At 42.3% G+C, this 24,239-nt stretch overlaps 1 pseudogene; it reads left to right on the forward strand.

The window, feature by feature from the left end:
- Positions 1–1,672: 1,672 nt before the first annotated feature.
- LOC148146788 (uncharacterized) lies at positions 1,673–11,747 on the forward strand (annotated as a pseudogene).
- The last annotated feature ends 12,492 nt before the right edge of the window (positions 11,748–24,239 follow it).

Genomic DNA, 24,239 nt, shown 5'->3' on the forward strand with positions numbered 1-24,239 from the left:
CTTAGGAGAAGGAGAGCATTGAAGGTTCATAACCTGTTCAAGACTTGAACACATAATCTAAGTTGAAAATCTGGTATAAATCTGAGGGAGTGTCACGTTGTCAGTGGTGTCATCCTTCAGATCAGATGTTAAATCAAGGGTCCATTTCCCTTTCCAGGTGGGTCAGGTTGGTATTTTAAACCTTGTCACCATAAAGAAGCTGCATATAAAGCTCCTGACAAGGTTTACTTCAGTCAGTATCACCCAAAGCATCCCAGGGCAAAGTTTTAATTTCAGATGGGCTGAAAATTGGTGACTCACTAACTGCTCGTTAGCACTTCCCACACATTTCCGTTTCCACTGAAGTCTGTAAAGTCTGCAGGCAGTAGAGAATGTTAAATTGTAGACTTCCCAAACTCAAGTCTTCTTCTCATCCTCACAATGATTTACATATCTGGATGGGCACACAATTATTGCCTTGTCATTCACATTCAACCTTTTGCTGTCATTGTAGACCTGGGGATTTTCAGATAACAGATCATGGAATGAGCCCCTTGCCATGTTTGCTAGCTGCGTTGCATTAATAATCACAGCAGACATAATTGGAACACTTGAAGAGATAGCACTTGTACGTCACTATATCTTGATGAGGAAATAATGGCTAATAACACCAGTTGCCCAGGTAGCCACAGAGCTACAATCGATGACTCCTCCAATGTCATTGGGAACTTTTGGTTCCTTATGTTTTAACTATTCAATGTAAAAAGCCATAAGTCACACCAAGCTTCTAGCCCAACAGGTTTATTTGAAATCACAAGCTTTCGGAGATGACTTCATCTGATGAAGGAGCAACGCTCCAAAAGCTTGTGATTTCAAATAATGCCGTTGGACTATAACCTGGTGTCATGTGACTTTTGTCCAACCCAGTCCAACACCAGCACCTCCACATCAGGGGTACCATCAATCTGAAAAGCAATGAAGGTATCGATGCTCACTGACTTATCAATCATCTGTAGGCCACATAGACTCATACTGCAACAGACTCCCGTTCATGTGAAGGTGATGAAGTCAAAAAAGACAAAAAATAAAAGTTACTGACTTGCACTGATAGTGCGATCCCCATGATAATGTTTACCATGCAGCATATGGTACAGCACAGGAATGGCACCAGACTGGTCTGAATCCACCAGAGCTAGTCCCTTTTGTCATTTTCAAATGAGTGTACCAAGGCCACAAAAGCTGTTTGGTGGCACAATTGTAGATGCTGGCATTTTAGATCAAGTGTCTGCAGATTTTCTAGGTGTGATTTCTTTCATCTTGTAGTTGCTTAACCTTAAAGTAATTACACATTTCAAAATTATATTGTACAATTAATTTTAATTTTACTTGTCTTGCAAGCTCATAGATGCCCTGTCAGTCAGAAACTTCCTCTGAAAATATATATTACCACCGCTCTCAGTATTAGCTTTCTGCTTTAACAGGTAAAATATATTTCAGTATTTCATCTTGGAAAATGATATTCCCTTAGTTTTTTTCACACTGGTACTGCCTTGTGTGTGAACATTTGTGTAGCGATAAGGATACTCTACTATATACATGGATGGAGGTTACATCCAGACCCTCACCTAACCACACCTATCTTTCTTGTTAACTACGCTGCTTATTTTGCACATCTATTTCTCACCACAGCTATATGGAGCTTAATCAGATCTCTGAAAATTTTACACTGACACAAGAAAAAGGTAAGAAAATGGCATCAAATGAATTGCTCTTGCACTACAGACATGATAGACTGAATGGCCTCATCATTGTGCTCTAAATATTCAATGATTCAATTCAGTCTTTTCACAATAGAATGCTCCTATAACTGGATGAGATGACTACCAACCTTCCTGAAGAATGAAGATCACTTTGTACTCAATATTTTACAATTTATATCGATGACTTGGATGAAGGGACTGAAGGTATAGCTTCAGTCAACTAGGGACGGGCAATGAATGCTGACCAGCTAGCAATGCCCACCTCCTACAAATGCATAAGAAAATAGTTTGAACCATGCAAATTTCAGAAAAATGTGATAGAATGGGTTGGGATGTCTGGTCGGCATGGACAGGTTGGACTGAAGGGTCTGTTTCCATGCTGTACATCTCTATGACTCTATAAATGTTTTAAATTATGCAAAGATGGGAAAGGTTAGATAATGTTTTCTAGTAACTGAGGATTCCAGATAAGTGATACAAATAAAAGACTTAGAATGGGATAATTATTCATTCATTCTTTACCCAGAGAGATAAGAAAATGTGGAGCTCTACTCCATGATTAGTCTTTGAGGTTGAAACTATGTCAAACATTCAACAATAGATGAGTTGCATGAAGGAATATCAAACAATGATGAGTCAGAATACAGGAAAGAGATAGAGGGCTTGGTCTCGTGGTGCAATGATAACAATCTCTCTCTCAATGTCAGCAAAATAAAATAACTGATCATTGACTTCAGGAAAAAAGGAGGAGGGCAGACCCTCATCTATATCAGAGCTGAGGCAGAGAGGGGTAAGAGTGTAAAATTCTTAGGAGCGGCAATAACCACCAATCTATCCTGGACCTCCCATGTCAATGTGACGGTCAAGAAGTCACAGCAATGCCTCTTCTACCTCAGATACATAGAAAATTTGGCACATCTATAAGGACCCTTACCAACTTTTACAGATTCACCATAGAAAGCAATCTATTGGTTGCATAACTGCCATAAGAAACTACAGAAAGTTGTGTGCACGGCCCAGATTGTCACATCCCGTCCATGGACTCTGTTTATGCTTCTCGTTATCGTGGAAAGGCTGTCAACATTATCAGAGATCCCTCCCAACCCAGTAATGCTCTCTTACAACCTCTTCCATCAGGCAGAAATTATAGAAGTTTGAACACACGCACCAACAGGCTCAAAAACAGCTTCTGACCTGCTGTCATTAAGAATGTTGAATAGACTTGTCTAACTTCAAATAATGTTGATCTTGCTAATAATGATCCTGTTTGGTGTACCTCCTTGTAGCTGTAACCTTGTATGCCTCACGTTACATAAGCACCCTATGATCTGTATGTCCTTGATTGTCAAGATCTGCCTGTACTGCTCGCAAAACAAAACTTTTCACTGCACTCAGGTACATGTGATTACAATAAATCACAGCAAATCAAAGGAAAAAGGATCTGGCATAACAGGATAGATAAATGTGACTAGGTTTATTTGCAGTCATAGAGATCGAATGCTGATATTCTGCAGTTATTCTCAGTCAGATTTTAAAGTAGAATGTATATAAGACCATAAGACATAGGAGCAGAAGTTAGGCCAATCAGCCCATCGAGTCTGCTCTGCCATTCAATCATGGCTGATAAAATCTCACCAGTGCTTTCCATCCTTTGATTCAAGATGGCTCCTGTACTCTTTACTATGCAGGTCTGTCATGGCATTCCCTGTAGCTTTTCTCCTGATTTTCATTTCAACTGTTTAAGTTCCCCTGTTATATTGTAAGTGAATTTTAGTCCTAAATTAGGGTGACTGGACTTTCAGACATCTGAACCAGAACACATTGAAAAGTCATGGTCCCGAAGCGAGGCTCCCTGATGATTGGTACGTTAAGCAAGCAATGACTGGCTGAAGCATTCGCAGAATCTTAAGCCAGAAGTGCCTAGTGGATGATCCATCTCGGCCTCCTCCAATGGACATCAGCATCACAGATGCCAGTCAATTCAATTTACTCCACGTGATATCAAGAGGCAGTTGGAGGCACTGGATACTGCAAGGTGTATTGGTCCTGGCAACATTCCAGCAATAGAACTGAAGACTTGTACTCCAAAACTTGCCAAACCAACCTATTCCAGTACAGCTACAATACTGGCATCTACCCAACAATGTGGAAGATTGCCCAGGTATGTCCAGTTCATAAAAAGCAGGACAAATCCAACCCAGCCAATTCCGCCCCATCTGTCTACTCTCAATCAACAGTAAAGTGGCGGAAGGTGTCATCAATCGTGCTACCAAGCAGCACCAATCAGCAATAACCTGTTCAGTGACGCCTAGTCTGGGTTTCACCAGGACTACTCAGCTCTTGACATCATTACAGCTTTAGTTCAACATGGACAAAAGGGCTGAGTTCTAGAGACGAGGTGAGGGTGACAGCCCTTGACGTTAAGATTGCATTTAACAAAGTGTGGCATCAGGGAGCTCAAGCAAAATCAGTGTTCATGGGAATCGGAGGCAAACCCTTCACTGGTTGGATTCATACCTGGTGTGGACATCCGAAGCATCAAATGGCAAGACACACCCACTGGGTACCCGCTCAGACTTTCATGTCTGGAATTGCTGCTGTCTAGGTTCAAGGGGCACAAGAGCCCTTGATTACTAGGCTGAGCCTGAGACTCTGTGTCAAGTACGATCTGTATTGCCTTCCATTTTAATGCAATACACAAATGCGGACTGAAAATGGGAAATGGTTGCAAACACACCTGAAGTGGACGGATGGAGTGTTTCTTTCTGTCTGAGTCTATGGGCTCTACTTATAAATGATGTCAGACCCTTCAAAGGACAATTGCATTAATCAGGCACTTGCACAGTACAAGTTGAATTCATCTGTAATCATAGCACCTTGCACATGAAATGTGCAAGGTGTCCAACTCTGTGGATACAAATCCTGGACCATATCATTGCAGATTAAAGACAGTGATCTCCGTGAAGCAGATGTAATCACAGGCAACATTAAACGTGGCACCTGCAGGCCACAATTCACAAAGAAATTACATCTTATTGGCTGCACAAGGTCACAAAACCAAGTTCCTGTCACCCTGAACTTCAAACATTTGCCAATAAGGTCTTGTATGCAATGTTGTTTTTTTGGAGTGATACAGGGACAGGGAGTCAGTAATCATACAGCATTTACAGTTTCCTACTTGTATTTATGAAGGGTGGCTTATGCTGCATTCATTAAAATAAGGTGTCTATTTTCAAAAGTTAGTGTAGAGGCATTCCATACCCTTTTGGATGGGATCTTTCATGTCCCACTCCATGGAGTTATATTAAACCATCAAAGGCTGGATGCCTTACAAGGATGGTCCAACATTGAATAACAAGATGTCAGGCTATTGGGGAATAAGTAGGACTCCCTTAGGCAATGTTCTAAAAGGACATGAGGGTAGTAATGGGTAACCTCAGCAGCTTGGCTCTTAAATATAGTTTTATTGCTATTATGCAGTTATATTTCTGATGAAGTGTCAGTCGTGCTGCCTATATGCCCGAAAGGCATTTGTATTTTGTCGCCCTCCTACCACGTGCCTAGTGAAAGGCAGCCCTTGACTGACAGCCAATGGTGCCTGGCTGGACTTTAAAAACAGCTCCAATGCCAGAAATCCCGGGAACCCTGACAGTGGCAACTACATCTGCCTGTGGCAAGAAGGGAGACTCAATGCATGGGTTGCCATAGGGGCATGATAACACATCCCTGCTGAAGGGCTAATCCCTGAAAAGTTGACTGTCCTGCTCCTCAGATGCTGCCTGACCTGCTGTGCTTTTTCACTCCACACTTTTCGACTCTGACCTCCAGCAGCTGCAATCCTTACTTTCTCATATGAGCATGGTACACTGATAATGGGGTAAGTTTCAGAAGATAATGTGAGTCATCTCGTGAGGCAAACCCTCCAGTAAACTAGTTGAAGTTGACACTTAATCAATTTCTGATCAAATTCAGCCCATTGTTAGATCAGATAAGAACGTATCCATCTTCTTTGTGCACTCACGGCCATATGCTTGTATCAGTCATCCAGCCTAGGTTGTTGCAAACTGGTGTGTTCTTCCAAGAAGGACTCTGTCTACCTGGTGGTACTTATAGTCAATGGTCTGTTGTTCTGTGAAATCATTTTAAGCGTGCACCAGTGTCCTGAACCCATGGTACAACCCCTGAGCCCAAGCTTTCGTCCCTATCATAGGCACTAATTAAATTAATTGCATTCCCAAAGATGTTCCCTAGATTAATTCTATTTACAACATTTACTTTGCATGCTTTCATTATCGTGCCTACTTGTTTCCAAGTCTTTAACTCGAATCATCTGTTTCAATACGTAGATCAGGAAAATCCATGATCAGATACAAAAACACTTGAGGTAAAGGTAATGAATTTGAATTTCCGCTGCTGACCAGAAATTCAGTTGGCTGAAGAACTGTGTGATGATGTAACTACAGGAGAGCATATGAAGTGGTTAAACATCTTCTGTTGCATTAATATTACTGGACACCATTGTTAGTTTCCTGAGGAAGGAATGAAGCTGCTCATAAACATATTATTGTTTCTCATGTAAAGAAACCTGTTCATTTGCAGTATTGATTTTGACTTCAAGGTTCTTTTGAGAAAACAAATTTCTTATTTGGTAAATAAATGAAAGCTCATTAGAGCTGCACAAAACCCATTCAATCTAGAGCAAGGCCTCAAACTGTTTTAACAGAAATCACCACGGCTACAGAAATACTTGGAAGTTAATTATTAACATCAGATACATAGAAATCCCACTGGTTACTAACTCAAAAACTAGAAACCCAAACTTACAAAGAAAATTGCTAAAAATAGGCGACATTTGCTAACACCAAAACATGCACTGACACAGCTACGTGCTGCTTGGAATCATGCATGTGCAGATTTCAAGGAGGCTGAAGATGGGTGAGGGGAGAGATGAGGGATTGTGAAGAGAGTGGGACTGCGAGGGACAGCGCAGGTTGGGGGTGGGAAGGATTAGGATGGAAGGGTGGTGATTGGGATGGCGATGAGGTTGAAGAATTTGGATGGACCTGGGAAGTGGGTGAGGGAAACTGTGATCTGGGTGGTCGGTTAGCTCAGCTGGTTAGAGCATGGTGCTAATAATGCCAAGGTCATGGGTTCAATCCCCACACTAACCACGTGAAGGGCCAGTCTAGTTAGCAGTGCTGTGCCAGGGTTGGCGATTGCTTTTAGGGTGGCACAATGATTAGCACTGCTGCCTCACAGCGCCAGAGACCCAGGTTCAATTCCCGCCTCAGGCGATTCTCTGTGTGGAGTTTGCACATTCTCCCCGTGTCTGCGTGGGTTTCCTCCGGGTGCTCTGGTTTCCTCCCACCATCCAAAAATGTGCAGGTTAGGTGAATTGGCCATGCTAAAATTGCCCATAATGTTAGGTGAATGGGTCTGGGTGGGTTGCGCTTTGGTGGGTCGATGTGGACTTGTTGGGCCGAAGGGCCTGTTTCCGCACTGTAAGTAATCTAATCTAATTAAATCGGGGATGGGGGGAGTGGGTGGGGAGAGAAGCTGTTTGGGGTGTGATTGCTGGTGTGGTAGGGTGGGGGGAGAGAACGGGAAGGGCGGGAGAGCACAGTGAATTAGGTGTAGACAACCTGATTGGGGGGGGGGTTGGGGGATAGGCAAGGTGGGGTGACAAGGAGAGCCCAGCTGGGAGGGGGAACACAGAAGGGAGACAGAAGGAAAGAGGCCCTCCTGGTTCCTGGGCTCTCTTTGTTGACCCCCACCCCGGCTTCTGGGCCCACTCTCTCTTACCTTTTCACTCTGGGATTTCTCCACCATCCCTGTCCCATCTCCAGCATCCCCTATCCCCACCAAATTCAAAATCACATTTGCTTCCCTGCACATGCTCAGTAATGTATTTGCCAATAACCACACAAAAAGTCCATATGATGATATCAGTGCCTAGAACCATATGCTCCACAATGTGTGCACATGCATCGTTGCCCATACTCATCAGTGTCAGTAAACACTGCCTTAAAAATATATATTGATCACACTGTTTACAATCACAGTATCCACTATTATATTAACTATTCATCTAAAGTTAGATCCTTACAGCGAGTTTTGAGAAGGTTTGTAGCTCAGATTCTCTTTTGATTGAAGACTATCAGTGACTGATCTAAGACACTAATGACAATCCTGTCATAAATAGACTGTTGTTAAAAGTTGCCATTGCTGCATTATTTAGATACCACATGCAGTTTGCTAATGAAACCATCTACAGACTCTCTCGCTGTAGCAAGATCTCACCAGTGCCTTATTTGATCTTGAAGTAAAATATTTATCAAAGCTGTTATGAGGCTATCAAATGTAATGTTTCTCATTGATCTGCTCGCTATGTAACTTATGATCAGATGTTTTTTCCATGTAATGGAGGTACATTAAGTGTTCTACATTTAATTTTATTTTCTAACGCTGATTTTGCTGGAAATCTTAGGATTTAAGCTTTCTAAATCTGCCAATTTACTGTTCTATCAAATAGATCTTATATTGTGATTATTTTTCTGATAGAAAGTGCATTGATGTGTGGCTTTGCCTCGACTGACAGTGATTTAAGGTCGTTGGCCATTTTCTTGATTTAGAGGATGACTATTAGGATCTTGACCTCCTTGTGAAAGATTAATTTTGTTGTCTTGTTGTATTCTTTATTGATTAAAGGTGTTGTTGAAAATTTGTTAAAAGATTGTTGTTGTAGTACTAAATGGGGAGGCAATGGCCTAGTGGGATTATTGCTAGACTATTAATCTAACTAATAGTCTGGAACCTGGATTCAAATCCTGCCATGGTAGGTTGTGGAATTTAAATTCAACAAAAGGAATCTGGAATTAAGAGTCTAATGATGACCATCAATCCATTGTCAATTGTCAGGAAAAACCCATCTCGTTGACTAATGTCCTTTAGGAAAGGCAATCTGCCATTCTTACCTGGTCTGGGTAACATGTAACTCCAAACTCACAGCAATGTGGTTGACTCTTAACTGGCTTCTGGCCAGTTAGGGATGGGAAATAAATGTCAGCCTCGCCACATCATGTGACTGAATATAAACAAACTAAAGCTGAAAATGGTTGAAGTTTCTGCAGTTCTAAATGTTTCAATATAAGTTCAGTTTTTCTTTACCAATATAGCATCTTTGCAGAGATGAAAGAAAGTATTCCTTTTTTCAAGTTCACTGAAGGATTTCTGAAAGATCTGTGAGTCAAACTTCCTTAAAATGATTTCATTCAATAAGGTTTTCTGACTCTATTTAAGGAGATTATCATGATGTCACTCATGCTGAATTTTTCTGAATCCAAGGAATCTTCCCACTGAATTTAATACCATATGACAGATCCACTCTCTTTTTCATTATCCAATTTTCAATATTTTAATCAATAAGATCGATAAAACTTACGGAATAAAACTTTGAATTTGTAAAGTTGTAAGATCTCACTATCTTCACTGTTAGGGCTCTGGTACATCGAATTTCAATTTCAATCCTTGATTTTTCTTTCGAGAATTATCTTTTCCTACGGCTGTTAACTTTATCATGGAGTGAATAGTTCAGAGTGTTAATTCATTGTTCTCCTCAGCCTAGTTTTTCTTGTAGAAATACAATCTTTTTGTCCCTTCCTTTAAAGGATTTGCCTGGCTTTGGTGTTCAGTAATTGGCCTCTTTTTGTGGGCACTGAACTTGTATTTCTCTCCTTAGCTACAAGTCTTTTTTTACTGTTCTCTCTACATTTAGGATCCCTACAATGTGGAAGCAGGCCATTCGGCCCATCAAGTCCTTGAAAAAAGGAATAGTTTTTAGATTAGATTACTTACAGTGTGGAAACAGGCCCTTCGGCCCAACAAGTCCACACCGACCCACCGAAGTGCACCCACCCAGACCCATTCCCCTACGTTTACACCTGCACCTAACACTACAGGCAATTTAGCATGGCCAATTCAACTAACCTGCACATCTTTAGACCATGGGAGCAAACCAGGGAACCCGGAGGAAACCCAGGTAGACACATGGAGAATGTGCAAACTCTGCACAGAAGGTCGCCCAAGGGTGGAATCGAAACAGGGTCCCTGGCACTGTGAAGCAGAAGTGCTAACTACTGAGCCACTGTGCTGCTCCTTTTTAAAGGCTTTCTCCCCCTTTACTGACTGGGAAAGATAAATCTTTTGAGACTTACTGTGTTTTTGTAGATCATTTGGAGGATTTTTTTTTGTTCAGAATCCATACAGTAGGGAAGCAGGCCATTTGGCCCATCGGGTCCACACCAATCCTCTGAAGAGCATCCCGCCCAGACCCACTCCACTATCCTATTCCTGCATTTCCCATGGCTAACTCACCTAGCCTACACACCCCTTTCCTTCATAACAGCTGTTTGGCTCTCTGGACTTTCTAGCTGGGATCCATGATGACCTGCCACGTGAACTCAGAATTGGCTTGCCCAAAGAAGGCAGAGGGTAGCAGTGGTCCTACATGACATAACAGGATACTAAATGAAGCAGAACAGCATAGCAGACAAAATCATATCTCTCCCTGATGCAATATATTTTACAGTCAGTTCGAGCAGATGCCAGTGGTGCAGTGTCTCCTGCCCTGAAAATCCCTGACCCACCTGTTCCCTCAGTCACTACTGCAAATATCAGATTGGTTTCTGGAGAGAAAATCCGATGAAAGTGACTGACCCAGACATAGCTCCCAGCCATTCACTCAGATCCTGTGTGGAAAACCTGGAGGAAGTATTCACTGACACCTTTAACCTCTCCTTACTACAATCTGAAGCTCCCACCTGCTTCAGGAAGACCATCGTCCCAGTACCAAAGAAAACCATGCAACGTGCCTCAATGACTACAGCCCGGTGGCTCTCACCCCCATAACTTTAAAGTGCTTCGAGAGGTTAGTCATGCCCTAGCCTCCCAGCCTGCCTCGATCTGTTGCAATTTGCCTCCCAGAGCAAGAGGTCCACAGTAGACACTATTTCCCTAGCTGTACACTCATCCCTGGAACTAGAGAAAGTGAGGACTGCAGAAGCTGGAGATCAGAGTTGAGAGTGTGGTTCTGGAAAAGCACAGCAGGTCAGGCAGCATCCAAGGAGCAGGAGCCCTTCATCATCCCTGGGACATCTAGACAATAAGGCTCCTTACATCAGGCTTTTACTTATTAACTACAGCTCTGCCTGCAAGACTATAATCCTAATGAAATCAATCTCAAAACTCTGAGACCTAGGTCTCAACTCTGTCCTCTGCAACTGGATCTTCAGCTTCCCTGCACACTCACAACTGTGTGGCCAAATTTCATGCAAAAGCCATCTATAAGTTCACCAACAACACGACTGTTGTAGGCTGGATATTAAACAACAATGAGTCAGAATATGGGAGGGAGATAGAGGGCTTGGTGTCATGGTGCAATGATAACGATTTCTCTCTCAATGTCAAAAAAACAAAATAACTGATCATTGATTTCAGGAAGAAAGGAGGAGAACACGCCCCTATCTACATCAACGGAGCTGAGGCAGAGAGGGTTGAGAACGTCAAATTCCGAGGAGTGATGATAACTAATTATCTGCCTTGGACCTCGCATGTAGATGTGACAGTCAAGAAGGCAGAAAAATGCCTCTTCTTCCTCAAGAGGCGTCGGAAATTCCGCATGTCCATAAAGACCCTCACCAATGTTTACAGATGCAACAAAGACAGCATTTAATCTGGATGCATAATGGCTTGGTACGGCAGCTGCTCTGCTCAGGACTGGGAGAAACTACAGAAAGTTGTGTGCACAGCCCAGACCATAATGGAAACCAATCTCTCATCCATGAACTCCATCTACACTTCTCATGATCACAGAAAAGCTGCCAACATCATCAAAGACTCTTCCCACCCTGGTAATACTCTCTTCCAACTTCTTTCATCAGTCAGAAAATGCAGAAACTTGAACGTATATACCAACAGGTCCAAGAACAGCTTCTACCCCACTGTTATTAGATTGCTGAATGGATCTGTCGAATTTCAAATCTAATGTTGATCTTCTTTTGAGCACCTCCTGTGCAATCGTAATCTTGTATGCCTTGCTCTGTCAAAACATCCTATGATCTGTATGTCCTTGTGTGTTATGATCTGCCTATACTGCTTGCAAAACAGAACTTTTCATTGTACTCAGGTACACGGGACAACAATAAATCAAGTCAAATGAAACCTTTGCCCTTTCCTTTGTCTGGCCAATTACTGTTTTCTCTCTCTAAGCTTGATCTCCACCTATCGTTTACTCTTTCTCCCACCCCCCACTCCAACCTCAGCATCTATACCAACCTTTTCCTAGCTACAATCAGTTCTGAAGAAGGGTCACTACACTGAAATATTAACTCTGCTTTCTCTCCACCAACACTGTCAGACCTACTAAGGTTTTCTACCAACTTCTGTGGATGTTAGAGGTGTTATATTGACAAGGCTAGTGAATGAGCTACTGTTCAGGAAGGAGAGAATGGGAATTATGCCATACTTTTACGTCAACAAACTGTAACCAGTGGAAAATCGCAGGAATCACTGTGAGAGAGTCAGAGAGTCATGGAGATGTACAGCACGGAAACAGACCCTTCAGTCTAATTTGTCCGTGCTGACCAAATATCCCAACCCAATCTAGCCCTTCCAATTCATATATCTATCCAGATGACTTTTAAATGTTGCAATTGTACTGGCCTCCACCACTCCCTCTGACAGCTCATTCCATACACGTATCATCCTCTGTGTGAAAATGTTACCCCATAGGTCTCTTTCATACCTTTCCCCTCTCACCCGAAACCTATGCCCTCTATTTTGGATTCCCCCACGCCAGGGCAAAGACTTTGTCTATTTAGAGTCATAGAGTCATAGAGATGTACAGCATGGAAACAGACCTTTCGGTCCAACCCATCCATGCCAACCAGATATCCCAACCCAATCTAGTCCCACCTGCCAGCACCCGGCCCATATCCCTCCAACCCTTCTTATTCATATACCCATCCAAATGCCTCTTAAATGTTGCAATTGTATCAACCTCCACCACATCCTCTGGCAACTCATTCCATACATGTACCACCCTCTGCGTGAAAAAGTTGGCCCTGAGATCTCTTTTACATCTTTCCCCTCTCACCCTAAACCTATGCCCTCTAGTTCTGGGACACCCCGACCCCAGGGAAAATACTTTGTCTATTTATCCTATCCCTGCCCCTCATAATTTTGTAAATCTCTATAAGGTCACCCCTCAGCCTCCGACGCTCCAGGGAAAACAGCTCTAGCCTATTCAACCTCTCCCTATAACTCAAATCCTCCAACCCTGGCAACATCCTTGTAAATCTTTTCTGAACCCTTTCAAGTTTCACAACGTCTTTCCGATAGGAAGGAGACCCAGAATTGCATGCAATATTCCAACAGTGGCCTAACCAATGTCCTGTACAGCCACAACATGACCTCCCAACTCCTGTACTCAATATTCTGACCAATAAAGGAAAGCATACCAAATGCCACCTTCATTATCCTATCTACCTGTGACTCTACTTTCAAGGAGCTATGAACCTGCACTCCAAGGTCTCTTTGTTCAGCAGCACCTTACCATTAAATGTATAAGTCCTGCTAAGATTTGCTTTCCCAAAATGCAGCATCTAGCATTTATCTAAATTAAACTCCATCTGTAACTTCTCAGTCCATTGGCTCATCTGATCAAGATCCTGTTGTAATCCAAGGTAACCTTCTTCGCTCTCCACTACATCTCCAATTTTGGTGTCATCTGCAAACTTACTAACTAAAAATCTTATGCTGACATCCAAATCATTTATATAAATGACAAAACGTAGTGGCCCCAGCACTGATCCTTGTGATGTTTTCATGTATCTGCTGCTCCTATTCTTCTACATGGAAGTGACTGTGGGTTTGGAAGGTGCTAAGAATCATTGGTGAATTTTGATAGTACTCCAGCCTGAAAACAACCCTCTACTATCACCCTCTGTCTTCCACCTTTGAGCCAGTTCTGTATCCAAATGACTAGTTCTCCCTGTATTCCAGGAGATCTAAACTTGCTAACCAGTCTCCCATGGGGAACTTTGTCAAACGCCTTACTGAAGTCCATATAGATCACATCCAAAGCTCTGCCCTCATCAATCCTCTTTGTTACTTCTTCAAAAAACTCAATCAAGTTTGTGAGACAGGATTTCCCACACACAAAGCCATGTTGACTATTCCTTATCAGTCCTTGCCTTTCCAAATACATGTACATCCTGTCCCTCAGGATTCCCTCCAACAACTTGCCCACCACCAACCTCAGGCTCACTGGTCGATTGTTCCCTGGCTTGTCCTTACCACCTTTCTTAAACAGTGGCACCACATTAGCCAACCTCCAGTCTTCCAGCACCTCACCTGTGATTATTGATGATACAAATATCACAGCAAGAGGCCCAGTGATCACTTCCCCAGTTCGAGGGAACACCTGATCAGGTCCTGGGCATTATCCAATTTTATGCATTTCAGGACATCCAGCACTTCCTCCTCTGTAATATGGACATTTTGCAAGATCTCACCATCTATTTCCCTACATTCTGTATTTTCCATGTCCTTTTCCACAGTAAATACTGATGCAAATACTTGTTAGTATCTCCCCCATCTCCTGCAGCTCCACACAAAGGCCGCCCTCCTGATTTCTCTCTTAAGTATACTCCAAGTGCCTTTATACTCTGCGAAGGATTCACTCGATCTATCCTCTCTATACCTGACATATGCTTCCCTCTTTTTCTTAACCAGGACCTCAACTTCTTTAGTTATCCAGCATTCCCTATACCTACCAGCCTTTCCTTTCATCCTGACAGGAATATACTTTCTCTGGACTCTCACTACCTCATTTCTGAAGGCTTCCCATTTTCCAGCTGTCCCTTTACCTGCGAAAATTTGCCCCCAGTCAGCTTTTGAAAATTCTTGCCTAATACTGTCAAAATTGGCCTTTCTCCAATTTCGGAATTCAACTTTTAGATGTGGTCATTCCTTCCCCATCACTATTTTAAAATTAATAGAATTATGGTTGCTGGCCCCAAAGTGCTCCCCCACTGACACCTCAGTCATCTGCCCTGGCTTATTTCCCAAGAGTAGGTCAAGTTTTGCACCTTCTCTAGTAGGTACATCCACATACTGAATCAGAAGATTTTCTTGTACAGTCTTAACAAATGTCTCTCTATCTAAACCCTTCACACTATAGTAGTCCCAGTCTATGTTTGGAAAGTTAAAATCCCTTACCATAATCACCCTATTTTTCTTATAGGTAAATGAGATCTCCTTATAAATTTGTTTCTCAATTTCCCTATGACTATTAGGTGGTCTATAATACAATCTCTATAAGGTGATCATCCCTTACTTATTTCTCAGTTCAACCTAAATAACTTCCCTGGATGTAGTTCCGGGAATATCCTCCCTCAGCACAGCTGTAATGCTATCCCTTATCAAAAATGCCACTCCCCCTCCTTTCTTGCCTCCCTTTCTGTTCTTCCTGTAGCATTTGTATCCTGGAACATTAAGCTACCAGTCCTGTCCATCCCTGAGTCACATTTCTGTAATTGCTATGTTCCTAATCATGCCCTGAGTTCATCTGCCTTCCATGTTGGGCCTCTTGCATTGAAATAAATACAGTTTAATTTATCAGTCTTACCTTGTTCTCTGCTTTGTCCCTGCCTGACCTGACTGTTTGACTTGCCTTTGTTCTCAACTGTACCAGTCTCAGATTGATCTCTTTCCTCAGTATCTCCCTGGGTCCCACCCCGTACCTTACTAGTTTAAATCCTCACGAGCAGCTCAAGCAAATCTCCCTGCCAATATATTAATGCTCTTCCAATTTAGGAGCAATCCATCCTTGTACAGGTCATCTTTACCCCAAAAGAGATTCCAATGATCCAAAAATGTGAATCCTTCTCCCATACACCAGCTCCTCAGCCATGCATTCATCTGCTCTATCCTCCTATTCCTGCCCTCACTCGCTCGTAGCACAGGGCATAATCCAGATATTACTACTCTCGAGCATCTCCTTTTTAAATTCCTGCCTAACTCTCTGTAATCTCCCTTCAAAATTTCAACCTTTTCCCTTCCTATGTTGTTGGTTCTAATGTGTACAATGGCCTTCTGCTGGCCCTTCTCCCCATTGAGAACATTCTGCACCCTCTCTGAGACATCCTTGATCCTGAAACCAGGGAAGCAACACACCAATCTGATTTTTCACTGCTGGCCACAGAAACGTCTGTCTGTACCTCGGACTAGAGAGTCCCCTAACACAATACTACACAGAGTCATACAGTTGTACAGCACTTTGGTCTAACTTGTCCATGCCAACCAAGATTCCCGAACTAAACTAGTCCCATTTGCCTGCGTTTGGCCCATATCCCTCTAAACCTCCTCTATTCACGTATCTGTCTAAACGTCTTTTAAATGTCGTACCTCTACCTGCATGAACGATTCCATCTGGTTGTTCATTTGACACACCAACCACCTTCAGTGTGAAAACATTTCCCTTCAGGTCCACTTTAAATCTTTCTCCTCTTACCTTAAAAATATGGCCCCGAGTCTTGAACCTCCTTACTCGAGGGAAAAGACCTTTGCTATTCATCTTATCTATGCCCCTCATGATTTTATAAATCTCTACAAGGTCAACCCTCAACGTCCTACACTCCAGGGAAAAAAAGTCACAACCTATTCAGCCTCTCCTTATAAACCAAACCCTCCAGTCCCGGTAACATCCCTGTAAGTCTTCTCTGCACCCTTTCCAGTTTAATAATAATATCCTTTAAGTCACAGGGTGACCAGAATTGTTCATAGTACTCCAAAAGTGGCCTCTTAGATTCTAGAAGACAAGGATGTCCCTTTCAGAGACTCACTCACAGAAAAATCGACGTTTCAGGCAGGAGCCCTTCATTCCTGATGAAGGGATCCTTCCGGAAACATTGATTTTCCTGCTCCTCGGATGCTGCCTGATCTGCTGTGCTTTTCCATCTCCACTCTAAAAATGGCACCTAGATGATCTTCCAGCCACAAAGCCATGTACCAGGACTGTCTATTTGAAACTCTGTAACAGATTCCACACTTGCATCAGCTCATCTGCAGTGGAAGGTCTGATCTATGCCTTTGTTACCTATAGAGTTGATTACTTTTCTTGGAAACACACTTCATAAAATTGTGGTCATCCATAACTCTGTTGGCCTGTCCTAACTCACATCAAGTGTCATTCATCCAGCACCCCTCTGCTTGTTCACTCACATTAGCTCACATAAAAGCAATGCCTCTGATTTTAAAATTTTCATGAGATCACTTTCCTTCACGGCCTTACTCCTTCCTATGCCTGTAATTGTATTCAAATATACTACCCTTCAATATTCACTTCACAAATTCTGGCCTGAACATCTTCATTGAAGTGTCATTGAAGCTCTAAGCTCTGGAATTCCCTCCTTGGATCTCAAGACTTCTCTTCATTTGTTTCCATCTTGAAGGCATTCCTTATCCTACCTCTTTGATCATGTATTTGTCCACCTGCCCTACTATCTAATGTAGCTTAGTCTCAAATTTTGTTTGACAATGCTGCTTTGAACACCTTGGGATGTTACACTATGTTAAACTTTCACTGTGTCAAGGCTCCATGTAAAAGAACAAGTTACTGTTACTTGAGCAGACAGAAAGGTTATTTAATCTATGATAGCAATAATGCCCACAGTTAGAGAATTTTCCCCTGCTATTTCAGTTCCTGTTGGGCTACAGATTTTGCACGAATGCACAGCTTCATGTAGTCAGCAACTAGGTCACATTACATGGTAAGATAGTTATCTGAAAAAAAAACAGATTGCCCAACTGGTGATATGACACTGTCTCCCATTCGTTACTGCCATTGAAATAATTTAGTTTGTAGCTTTAGCAGTTCAATAAGCTTCAAATCACAGTTGGATGGGTTCTGAGTTCCCTAACCATGACTCAATGGTTTCATGTCTGACTCTGAGTCAGTGGGTTAGCTTTCAAATCTAGATACTTGAGTCTATAACCTAGGTTGAATTTTAAGTGTTTTAGAATAGAGTGCTATATTGTCAGCAGCCTGTCAAGATATGATGTTGAGCCAAGGCCCTATTCAAAGAACAGCAGGGCTTTTTCAATCAAGTTTGTTACTGATATTGAACAAATTTCTTTCTAAGGAAAAAGGTTGAAGTAAACCAACTCCCTGAAAACAGGGTTACGGTACCATAGATCTCATTGCTGTATGGACGTTGTTTTACATTTTAACTTTAGAAATGAGATAACAAGAATCCAGAGAAAGTATATTCCTGTCAGGGTGAAAGGGAAGGCTGGTAGATATAGGGAATGCTGGATGACTAAAGAAATTGAGGGTTTGGTTAAGAAAAAGAAGGAAGCATATGTCAGGTATAGACAAGAGTGATCGAGTGAATCCTTAGAAGAGTATAGAGAAAGTAGGAGTATACTTAAGAGGGAAATCAGGAGGGCAAAACAGGGACATGAGATAGCTTTGACAAATAGAGTTAAGGAGAATCCAAAGGGTTTTTACAAATATATTAAGGACAAAAGGGTAACTAGGGATAGAATAGGGCCCCTCAAAGATCAGCAAGGCGGCCTTGGTGTGGAACCTCAGAAAATGGGGGAGATACTAAATGAATATTTTGCATCAGTATTTACTGTTGAAAGGAATATGGAATATATAGACTGTAGGGAAATAGATGGTGACATCTTGCAAAATGTCCATATTACAGAGGAGGAAGTGTTGGATGTCTTGAAATGGTTAAAGGTGAATAAATTCCCAGGACTTGATCAGGTGTACCCGAGAACTCTGTGGGAAGCTAGACAAGTGATTGCTGGGCCTCTTGCTGAGATATTTGTATCATCGATAGTCACAGGTGAGGTGCCGGAAGACTGGAGGTTGGCAAACATGGTGCCATTGTTTAAGAAAGGCGGTAAAGACAAGCCAGGGAACTATAGACTGGTGAGCCTGACGTCAGTGGTGGGCAAATTGTTGGAGGGAATCCTGAGGGACAGGGTGTACATGTATATGGAAAGGCAAGGACTGATTCGGGATAGTCAACATGGCTTTGTGCATGGGAAATCATGTCTCACAAACTTGAATGAGTTTTTTGAAGAAGTAACAAAGAAGATTGATGAGGGCAGAGCAGTGGATGTGATCTATATGGACTTCAGTAAGGCGTTCGACAAGGTTCCCCATGGGAGACTGATTAGCAAGGTTAGATCTCATGGAATACAGGGAGAACTAGCCATTTGGATACAGAACTGGCTCAAAGGTAGAAGACAGAGGGTGGTGGTGGAGGGTTATTTTTCAGACTGGAGGCCTGTGACCAGTGGAGTGCCACAAGGATCAGTGCTGGGCCTTCTACTTTTTGTCATTTACATAAATGATTTGGATGCGAGCATAAGAGGTACAGTTAGTAACTTTGTAGATGACACCAAAATTGCAGGTGTAGTGGACAGTGAAAAGGGTTACCTCAGATTACAACAGGATCTGGACCAGATGGGTCAATGGGCTGAGAAGTGGCAGATGGAGTTTAATTCAGATAAATGCAAGGTGCTGCATTTTGGGAAAGCAAATCTTAGCAGGACTTATACACTTAATGATAAGTGTATATCATTATACACTTAATGATAAGGCTGAACAAAGAGACCTTGGAGTGCAGGTTCATAGCTCCTTGAAAGTGGAGTCGCAGCTAGATAGCATAGCGAAGAAGGCATTTGGTATGCTTTCCTTTATTGGTCAGTGTATTGAGTACAGGAGTTGGGAGATCATGTTGCGGCTGTACAGGACATTGGTTAGGCCACTGTTGGAATATTGCGTGCAAGTTTGGTCTCCTTCCTATCGGAAAGATGTCGTGAAACTTGAAAGGGTTAAGAAAAGACTTACAAGGATGTTGCCAGGGTTGGAGGATCTGAGCTACAGGGAGAGGCTGAACAGGCTGGGGCTGTTTTCCCTGGAGCGTCGGAGGCTGAGGGGTGACCTTATAGAGGTTTACAAAATTATGAGGGGCATGGATAGGATAAATAGACAAAGTCTTTTCCCTCGGGTCAGGGAGTCCAGAACTAGAGGGCATAGGTTTAGAGTGAGAGGGGAAAGATGTAAAAGAGACCTCAGGGGCAACCTTTTCATGCAGAGGGTGGTTCGTGTATGGAATGAGCTGCCAGAGGAAGTGGTGGAGGCTGGTACAATTGCAACATTTAAGAGGCATTTGGATGGGTATGTGAATAGGAAAGGTTTGGAGGGATATGGGCCGGGTGCTGGCAGGTGGGACTAGATTGGGTTGGGATATCTGGTCGGCATGGACGGGTTGGATCAAAGGGTCTGTTTCCATGCTGTACATCCCTATGACTCTAACTGGCAACCACATTTCCTTACAATAAGTTCAACACCTCAGAACTAACTTATTGGTCATGAAGCACTTTGACATGTCCTGAGATTGTGTAAGGTGCCATGGAAATTAATATTTTCAGCACATTAAAAGCATCAAATGGCTTGTGGCTGTCAATCTTCTGATAACAGAAGAAATATTTCAGGCTGAAGTTTTACAGGGGACAGCTTCATCAACAGTTAACTGAGTATGATGGAAAATGCAAGATGCAGATAAATGGCCCATTAACTCAACAGGGTAGAAATTTAGGCAAAAGTGAGGACTGCAGATGCTGGAAACCAGAGTTTAGATTAGAGTGGTGCTGGAAAAGCACAGCAGGTCAGACAGCATCGGAGGAGCAGGAAAATTGACGTTTCGGGCAAAAGCCCTTCATCAGGAAAGGTTCTCTTGAGGGCATTCCTTATTTTTCAAAACACAACATCAATAATAAAAGGATTGCTACTTTACCTCCTAAATCCTATAATATGGTCAGCTTCCATTACATTATTTGTAATTTAATGTTGAAATGCTGATTATTTAGAACTAATTAAGCAAAGAATGCAAAGGATTGAGAAAATATGTGAAACCGCCACCAGATGGAGCTCATGTAAATGACAGCTCTGGATAGATGTAAATAAGGCAACATTTGGTTCACCTGATTTGTCCAGAGGCCTTAAAGGTTCCCACATCAGATGATCTAGCTGTTCCTTACACTTTGCTACACACTCAGAAGTTTATTCTACATATTCATCACTCTCTGAAAAGGAACTGTTGTCAATCTGACATTTCCACCTTGCCCTGTAATTCTGTGCCCTTCTGTTCGATTATGGTGATTTTAGCTTCACACTGTGCTCTGAATCTACTTTTTCTATTCCATTTATAACATTATGTACAGAAATAAGGTTGCCTGATGATCAAGGCTATATAGTCCAAGTTGTTACAATCTTTACTCATAATTCAGTTCTCTTCTGTTATGTAACAAATTCAAGACTGTTCTCTGCATCATTGTTAGTGCATTAGCACCTCCCTAGTATCTCCGTTAACAAATGTTGCGTCCCTCGTCAAGAATAGAGGGAGACAGCCCAAAATCTGTTTGAGTAATTCCTGATTTTTGTCTGGGACATTGGGATAATGTTGGAATCCATTACTGAGGAAACGGAATCAAGTTGTTTGGAAAATCATAATACAATCAGGAAAAGTCCATATGGTTTGGTGAAAGATAAATCATGCTGAAAATGTGTTGCTGGAAAAGCGCAGCAGATCAGGCAGCATCCAAGGAGTAGGAGAATCGACGTTTCACGCCCGAAACATTGATTCTCCTGCTCCTTGGATGCTGCCTGACCTGCTGCGCTTTTCCAGCAACACATTTTCAGCTTTGATCTCCAGCATCTGCAGTCCTCACTTTCTCCTGAAAGATAAATCATGGTCAACAAATGTTTAGAGCTCTTTAAGGATGAAACAAGCAGGATGGGTAAAGGGAAAGCAGTATACGGGTATTTGAAAGAGGAGGAGAAAGTGAGGACTGCAGATGCTAGAGATCAGAGTTGAAAAGCGTGGTGCTGGAAAAGTACAGCAGGTCAGGCAGCATCTGAGGAGCAGGAGAGTCAACGTTTCGGGCATTAGCTCAATAAAAGGTGCACCTTACACAAAGGGCTCATTTTTTTGGCAACAGGATATAAGTATTCATAGTGAATTGGCTAACTGACAGGGAACAAAGTTAAGATAAATAGGGCACTATTAGGTTGAGTAAACTATAAATTGTGGAATGCCACAGGGATCAGTGCATCAGCTTTAACTATTTATGATCTAGCTTAGTAACTCTGATGGAAGGATTGAGTATATTGCAGCCAAATTTGCTGTTGATACAAGAAGGAAGTTCTGAAGAGAACACAAAGGGATGGTTTAAGCCAATGGGCAGAAATTTGTGAGATTGTCCACTTTGAGAGTAAAAAAATGGAAAAAACAATACTATTTAAATGGAGAAAGATTGCAGCAGGCTGCAGTAGAGGATGAACGAGATGACCCTGTACAAGAAATTAGCATAATGACAGGTACAACAAGTAGTTAGACTGGCAAGTGGAATGTTGGCTTTCATTGCAAGGGGCTTGAAGTATAAAAGTAAGCAAATCTTTTTACAAAGGGCATCGGTGAGACCAGGCTTGGAGTACCATGTACAGATTTGGTTCTTTTACTTAAGAAGCGAAATAATTATGTTGGAGGCAGTTCAGAGGACCTTAACTAGGTGGATTCCTGAGATGAAGAAGTTGTCTTGTGAGGAAAGGTTGAGCCCATATTCACTGTAATAAACAAGGGTAGTTCTTATACAGTTAATGGTAGGGCCCTGAGTAGTGTTGTCAAACAGAGAGACCTAGGTGTTCAGGGACATTGGCCTTTGAAAGTTGCACCACAGGTAGACAGGGTGGTTAAGAAGGCATTTGGCACACTTGCCTTCATTGCTCAAACCATCGCGTAAAGGAGTTGGGATGTTTTGTTGACATTGTACAGGGCCTTGGTGAGGCCACTTTTGGAGTACTGTGCATAGTTCTGGTTGCCCTGTTATAGGAAGGATATTATTAAATTGGAGAGGGTTCAAAAAATATTTACCAGGATATTGCCAGGACTGGAGGGTTTGAGTTATAAGGATAGACTGGATAAGCTGCGACTTTTTTCACTGGAGCATTGGAGATTGAGGGGTGACCTTATAGAGGTTTATAAAATCATGAGGGGCACAGATAAGGTGAATAGCAAAGGTCTTTTCCCTTGAATGGGGGAGTTCAAGATTAGGAGGCATATTTTTAAAGTCAAAGGTGAAAGATTTAAAAGGGACCTGAGGGGCAACTTTTTCACACAGAGGATGATTCATATGTGCAATGAACTGCCAGAGGAAATAGTAGATGCATGTACAACATTTAAAAAACATTTGGACAGGTACATGAATAGGAAAGGGTTAGAGGAATATGGAATAGTGCAGAAGGCCCTGACTCCAACTCAATGTTCAGTTCTGTACAGTGAAGGCACTCAAGCAGCGAGAGCTAAATCCATGGCAACAGGAGTGTCTCAGCTATACAGGGTCACAAGGACGATGGGGAGAGCATTAGTGATCGGAGATTTAGTGGTGTTTCTGCAGCCACTGATATGAATCCAGGATGGTATGTTGCCATCATGCTGGTGGCAGGGTTCTGTGGTCAAGGATACTGTTGAACAACTGCTAAAGAAAGAGAGTGCGCAGCCAGTTTTTGTAATCCACCTTAGGATCTATGATGTTAGTAGAAAGAGAAATGTGATCCTGCAGTCATAACTTAGGGGGCCAGGTTGACTAGCAGAACCTCAAAAGTAGCTATCTCTACATTACTCCCAAGACCTCACACACAGAAGTATAGAATTTGAAGGATTGGTAAAATGGATGGGTGGATGGCGATATAGTGCATAAGAAGTGGTTTTAAATTCTTGGCCTATTGAGATCAGATGGTCTGATGGATTGTATCTATATGGCGCTGAAACCAATTTCATCATAGGGTGATGGCTGAAAAAACAAAATAGTAACAAACTGAAGGTCATGTGTTTACCAACAGATGCAATGCTTTTAGTGCAAGTGATGGTGGCAGCACATACCATAACGATTGGACCAGGAGGCTCCAGTTCAAGCTCCATCTACTCCAGAGGTGTATAATAACAGGTTGATTAAAGAGGATCTATCATAACGGTTGGGGTGAATAGCAGTGGTGTTGAGATGGGTGCTGCAGAAACTTAATTATACAGGTAGTGACCGCAGGATATTTGACAGGTTTGAGTGACAGAGTGTTGGTGAACACTGCAGAATGTTGGAGAACTTGTTTTTCCTAACCTGGTTAGATCACTTCATACACTATTTAAGAGCAGAGCATTATGCTCCTCCTGCTCACTTCCTCAGACTTCTCTGCCTCCTTCTTGGTAAGAGTTACAGGTTTCTTTCTGGTAAACCAGTATGTCCCTGCTGCACCAAGCAGTTGCTCAAATGAAAGAGATATTGAATCTATACTTTGACCTTGTTGGTCCTTCAAGACAATCTATCTTGAATACCTCACCTCACCTTCTCCCAAAATCCTCAGCC

This window comes from Chiloscyllium plagiosum, unplaced genomic scaffold (assembly GCF_037043375.1).
Source record: "Chiloscyllium plagiosum isolate Xiang-an unplaced genomic scaffold, Cpla_swu_hap1 HiC_scaffold_19, whole genome shotgun sequence".
NCBI classification, from domain to species: Eukaryota; Metazoa; Chordata; class Chondrichthyes; order Orectolobiformes; family Hemiscylliidae; genus Chiloscyllium; species Chiloscyllium plagiosum.